The sequence below is a fragment of the Sinocyclocheilus rhinocerous genome, unplaced genomic scaffold, assembly GCF_001515625.1.
Source record: "Sinocyclocheilus rhinocerous isolate Xijiao unplaced genomic scaffold, SAMN03320098_v1.1 scaffold1800, whole genome shotgun sequence".
Taxonomy (NCBI): domain Eukaryota; kingdom Metazoa; phylum Chordata; class Actinopteri; order Cypriniformes; family Cyprinidae; genus Sinocyclocheilus; species Sinocyclocheilus rhinocerous.
Genome location: NW_015651550.1, coordinates 856019 through 863035, shown reverse-complemented (window position 1 = coordinate 863035; position 7017 = coordinate 856019).

Below are 7017 nucleotides of genomic sequence, written 5' to 3'. Positions count from 1 at the left end.
AACTGTCTGAAAAAGAAAGAAAGGGACGTTATAGAGAAGAAAACAATCACCCACTGACTTTCAAAGCTGCTACAGAGTAACGACTTTCTACTTCGAGGACCTTGATAGAAATGTAGTGGAGTGAAAAGTACAATATTTGTCTTTCAAATGTAGTGAAGTTAAAGTCATAAGTTCCCAGAAAAAACAATACTCAAGTAAAGTACAGATATTCAGAAAGTGTACTTAAGTACAATACTCAAGTAAATGTACTTAGTTAGTCCGCCTCTGTCTATGAGGTTAATACTGTATGTACATACACAAAGGATACCTCCATGATGCTCCAGGGTAGTGGAAGGTAGTTGGAGGCCTGTTGGCACATGTCAAGTCTCTGAAAGAACGTCTGGATGATCAGTACCTCAGAAGAATAGGGGGAAAAAAGTTGGTTATAACTTTTGTTGATCTAACATTTTATCCAATATGGTGAGAGAAATTAGGTGTAGACAAACAATGGTGACATTACCATAGAAGGGGTTTATTATTCACCATAATGAATAAGGTGTTGAAAAAGTAAATTCGCTGGCTTGGATTTTTAAGGGTGGTGCAATACGGGGTGTGGTGTGAGTTAAGAGATAGGGAAGAGGGTTATGAGAGAAAATCAGATGGGAAGAAATTAAATGGGCAATAACAAGGGCCAGTTGATTTGTCCCACTCATGCAGGCAGATGTGGTTGTGTGGGGGAAGGTGGAAGAGGGAAGCCTATAGCCTAATGCAATCACATTAAATTTTAAATAATGTTATGCAGATAAGAGATGACAGGAGATGGTCTCTTTGGGATGCTGAATGAAAATCTGTCAATTATAGTTCCAATACTCTGTAAAATTGAATTTTTTGCATTTGCGTGTTAAGTTGGCAAAGCTCAAGAAAACATAAAAATTAAGAAAATAAGACTAAATAAGATAGTTTTTTTCTGATTTCTCCATTAGAACCACTCAGTGGTTAAATTGCATATAGCTTTCCAAAATGTCATGATAAAAATAAATAAAAACTAAGGTTCAGAAGATGCATTCATTTTTCCTGGTGCAAGTAATGAATATGCGCTTTACAGAATCAAGACCATGACAACCTCTCTCGAACCTCCTGCTTTGGAGGAATTTTAATTCGCTGGCCATTCGCAGACAGCATTGATTTTCCCTTGTGGCAAAGTGTTAATGAAACGGCAAAACTCCTACACTTATGAGTTTTTCAATTAATGGTCTTCTTTCTTCCGTTGCCCAGAAGTGAGAGTGTGTGCTATGCTGGTTTCCTTCAATTTCACCGTGGGCAAGACTCAGGCATTGAGTGCAAATGTGCCAACTTCCATATTTAGTTAGTGAAGAGGCCATCCATTATTGAGCAAACAGAGAGCTGTCTGTCTCGCTGCTTTGGGCCAACAATTAAATATATCAGGCAGCATGTGGAGGTGGGGTGTGGATGGGTGGAGGAAAGGCTCAGAAGAACAGGGCAGATGCAATATTGATGTCTTTAATTGAGGCTTTAAGTTGTACATGGTCAATATTTCTATGTGTGTGTCTTTAGCACCGGAGAGGCTTTGTCTGGGGTGGTTTGGAAAGGTTGTGTAAATTACATGTTCTACATTGGTAAATGTGTGTAATGGCATGTTTTGGGTGGATTTAGAGAGAGTCATAGCCAGCCACAAAGGAAGTTCAGTCAGTGATACAGAGAAATATAGTGAATACATTATTTTTGAAAACCCTGGATCTCGATACAGTCTGTAATGTATTTTAGGACTTGCCTCTATTCGCATAGCAATTTTGATGCTGTTCTTGGATAGTATATTTTTTATTTGTTTGATTGCAAAATAGCTTTGCATAAATATACTTGCATGAACAACAATAATTATTATTGTTGTTATCATTATCATAATTAATAAAATAATGCATGTTTTTTTTATATTTAGCATTTTTGTATTGAGTCAAAAAACAGAAATAAAGCAATAATTAATATGGGTAGTGCTTATTAGTCAAGTAATCACACACACATAATCTGGTTTGGTATCTATTTATCTTTATAACAGTAATGGTATAATTTCACTTCCCCTTCCTATCTTTCCTTCTTGTCTTTTTCTACCCAGTCTCCCTCTTTCTCTCTTATTTTCTTCACTTTCATTCCGTCAGCTCTCTGCATAAGGCGGTTTTAATTTGGTGAGAGAAAAACAAGTCGAGAATATTGATTTCAGAAGTCCGCCTCTGCCTTTAAAAGCAGCCGCATGGCATCCTGCAACCTTCAATTGAGGCTGAGCATGTAGGTGTGTGTGTTCTCATTCAGGCTCCGTGTTCACGCAAAATGATACATTAAAGGCTGTGTTTTACTTCAGTCAGACTGAGAGAAAATAAATGAACACAAGCAATGTCTGTTCACACGTACGCAGGCACACAAGTCAGACAGAAAGGCCTAATTTATCTGATCATTATATGGGTGTTTTCCTTCCTTGAACAGTTTAACTTTCTGACTGCTTGAGGATGTGTGACAACACTATCATCATGGTAAGGGATTAACAAAATTCAGAACTGAAGACTAGACCTGCCATCAATTCATGAGGCGGACATTAAGTTAAATTAAATTGGCCACACCCCACAGGAAGTTGAATTGGAATTACTTTTTTTGCTAACCAAGGCTGCACTAATTTGATCAAAACTACAATAAAACCAGTAATATTGTGGAATATTATTTTAATTTAAAATAACTATTTTCCATTTTAATAAAAATGCCATTTATTCCTGTGACGGCAAATCTAACTTTTCAGTGTCACATGATTCCTTCAGAAATCATTATAAGCTGATTTGCAGCTCAAGAAACTTTTTTTTATTTTTTTTCATTTTAGGATACTTTGATAAATAGAAAGTTCAAAACAGCATTTATTTGAAATAGATTTTTTAGTTAAAAATCACACTAACATGGATTTCTTTGAAGGGGTTATATGATGCGATTTCAATTTTTCCTTTCTCTTTGAAGTGTTACAAGCTCTTGGTGCATAAAGAAGATCTGTAACAATCACAGCACACCTCGCTTTTCAGAACGATGAGCTTTGTAAAAATCGATGTGTTTTAGAAAGGCGGGGCATAGAGGAGAAACAATAATGCACAGTATGTGGAAAATAATGTATTTTTTTAACTTTAAACCGCATAAACACATTTCATTACACCAAATACACAAAATAATGTTCTTTTTTAGCAACATCATATGACCCCTTTAATAATCATCATTTAAATTCTTCCTTTCATACAAATTCAAATTGCAATACTGCATCTTGCTTGATACCTAATTTCTAAATTAAATTGGACAAACAAAAATAAGAAATCTACAATTACCTCAACTGCCATATTCATGCTTAAATTCAGAAGCATTGAGAAAAATGGTGTTGCTTGTTGACATCCTTAGTTTTATTCATAGCCACTTGACTACATTTGTTTATACTCACTCTAAACATCTGAATCTTTCTTCTTACAGACCTATTACACCTCTTTAATATTTTCATCTCAGTTTTTCCTGGCTTTGCTTTCTGTCTTTTCACTCAGGAACAAGCTAACCACAGGTTGTGTGTATACATATCCCACAAATCTCTTGCTGCACTGATCTGTGGATTACGCTCAGAATACGCTGTACATGAGAGGATGGCACATGTAGAGTACACCTCTTTAATATTTTCATCTCAGTTTTTCCTGGCTTTGCTTTCTGTCTTTTCAGTCAGGGACAAGCTAACCACAGGTTGTGTGTATACATATCCCACAAATCTCTTGCTGCACTGATCTGTGGATTACGCTCAGAATACGCTCTACATGAGAGGATGGCACATGTAGAGTTGAGACACACACACACACACACACACACACACACACATTTTATTACTTTCTCTTTCTCACACACGCTCAGACAATCATTCCCACAGAAATACAGAGCATGCGTGCCCTACCATCCCTGTAGCTTTAAGAAGACAAGTCTCTAATGCAGACATTACTAAACCCCTGCCATCATAGCCACAGAATGACACCACAGGACTCTGAGCGCTAACGCTTACAAAGCGCTTTAATATTTTAACATATTTAATGCATAATGAAAGCAGTTTCTGCACTTTGGGTGAAGTATTCCCAGGCAGTTTGTATGCACTGTTTATCTGGTGGGAAACCTTACTCTTATACACTCCATAAAACAAGGTGATGTTAGTTGAGGGGTTTGGAGAGACAGATAGAAAGCTTTCTGCTGTATATCCAAAGTGTGTTTAAAAGAACACTCTCTATTTGTTTAAGATACATGTTCATCCTGTAGTCACATGCTGTGAGTGTTTGTTTTAGGAAATGTCAGTGGGTTGAAGAGTGCCTCTAGTGGTGAGCAGAGGTGTACGTCCATGTCTTTTTAGTGTGAGGCTTAAAACTGATGCACATGTAACATTGAGTATATATGACTGTTCTACAAAATTTCATTCCGTAATTTAATAGAATCATTTTTGTGGAAGGAAAGCTCCTTAATACAGCAGTAAATAAAAATATTGCTAAACCATTAGACTGTGAATAGCGTGCGGTGCAGTCAGTGAGAGAGCTCTGCTTTATAGGAGCTCCATCTCTGCCTACCTCAGGATCCATCATGTGTAATTCAGCTGATTTAGATGTTCAAGTCTCCTTGGAGATGCATTTGTTGTTGTTCTCCCAGGTCTGGACTGGAAGTTGGAAAGATCAGGGAAAAGCCCCCCATTCTTTTGTGATTTAACACTTCATTTGACCATTCTTTTCATACACTGTAAAAAAAAAATTTCGAAGTTGTAAGTAAAACAAAGATTGTTGGAGTGCGTTTTACAAGAAAATACTATTTTAGTCTTTCCGCTTCAAAATGTCATGTTTAATTCAATTCACTTGCTGTTTCTTTGTCATTAATCCTGAAATTTCATGAAATCACATCATTCCAAACCTAAAAGCCTTTCTTCTGTGCAACATATAAGAATTATAAGAGAAATATCTCACTGTTTTTTTGTTTTTTTTCAGTCAATGGTCACCAAAAATGTTTGGCTTCCAACATTCTTCAAAATATATTTTTTTGTTTTCCACAGAAGAAAGTCATACAGAGTTGGAATGATATGAGAGTACATAAACGATGACAGAATTTAAAATTTTAGGTCAACTATAACTTTAGCAGCGTTATAACATTTATTAATGTTTTTAGTCAGTGCTAGATAACAGCAAAACTAATCTAAATGAAATCTCAGATTTTGAAATCTCAGATGCCGCTAAATGAAACCATTTTCAGAGTAATTGTTTTTATTTAATAAATAGAAATATAATTTCATGAATATCTAAAGTGCCTCCCTGCTGATTTTTTCTGCATATACAAGATATCCTAAATGAAAAAAGTGCATTTGCTTGTTTTAAGCCTGTGTTTGTGGGAGACAGAGGCCTCTGTTTTTTGCTCCTCACAGGAAGTAATTTTTCTCCCGTAGCGTAGCCGATGATAAGGCCATGATGCCTGCTTATCTGTCCCCCTTTAATTTCTCCTGATCTTTAAGTGTTCTTAAAAGGGGCCTCTGAGGGTGGTGATGAGCTCGCTCTAAATTGATTACCTGTTTCAGTGAACGCGCTGTTGCCTGCAGATTCTATCAGCACCGCTGTCAGGACCCTCGCTCTTTCAATTTGATCGGATTTAATGAGGGGGAGGATGTGAGGTGTGTGTGTCTCAACGTGTGTTTACGTTTAAGTGTGTGTATATGCGCATTACTGCCTCGATACAATCGCATTTGTCAGCATGATCCTTTTTAAGTGCATTTCAATTAGAGAGCGATTCGCTTGATTCTATTACTCCCAACTCTCGTCGCCCTAATGTGCGCCGCTGCAGGAACAAGCCACGTCTAATGTACACTATTTAATTTCCTTAATTGAGCTAACGTGCTTTTCATATCCTAATTCCTCGAATAATCTTTGATTTGTGCACCGCACATGCTGGGATGTAATGAAAGGGGGCAGCCGAAAACATCTGATAGAGCTGTGATTGAATCAGCTCAGTAACATATGCAGTTATGAGGGCGTTAGCAGCCAGTCTGGCCCTTTTATCTACTTACGCCAATTATCCTCAATGCCGACTGACTGAACAGATATTAATATGGATGTATTTGAGGATCTGGTTTCCTGAGCCGCTGTCAAGCTTTGTATAAAGTGTTGGATGTTTATTAGATTCTTTGATTACATTCTTTTCTAAGACATAGAGGAGAGTGTTGCTTGGAAATCCTGAATAATTTTCACAAAACAGTAGTTAAGTGATTACTCATACAATGACATAGACTTAGGGCCAGACAGTTCACAAAAAGCGTTTTGTGTTCCAGTGCTTTTTAATGTATAATATAATGTAGAAGTAAAAATAAAAAACAAAACCATAAACAATAATGTTCAGTTCTGCTATTCAACTATTTTTTTTTTGTTTTTTTGTAATCTCTGTGAGTGTGTTTTCTAGACATAAAAGTGGGCTTTGGTTGAATTCACAAAGCCTCCCTCATAGAAGGTTATGGTGGGGCCCATTGGTTACTGGCTTCAGCCCAGGTCTCTGAACAACGAACCCATTTTCCACCTTTTGTCAATGGGCCAGAGTTGCCCAACAAACAAACATACAGCAATTAGTCTATCAGCACTCTGTTGGTCTAGACTTTCAAACTAGTTTGGAGCAACAAACATAAACTAGTCTAGTCTCTCTCTGGTTTCCTATTAATTTGGCCTTCAGATAATCTTTCTTTCTTTGTCTATAGATCAGTCTTTATCTCCATGACCTTCTCCTCAAATATTGTCCGCTGTGGCGACGTGCCTACTGTCAGCACTGCCCTCCTGCCTGGATCAAGTAGCACAGACCGTGTACTTTCAAACATACAGCTGTACATGGAAAAGCTCAATGTCTTGCTTCTGTATAAATTGATACTTCAAATGTGGCACAGACGTGGCTCTACTGTGCATTTCTTTTGTGAATAGAATATGCCAGACATCACTTTGCATATTAATACAATGATCGAAA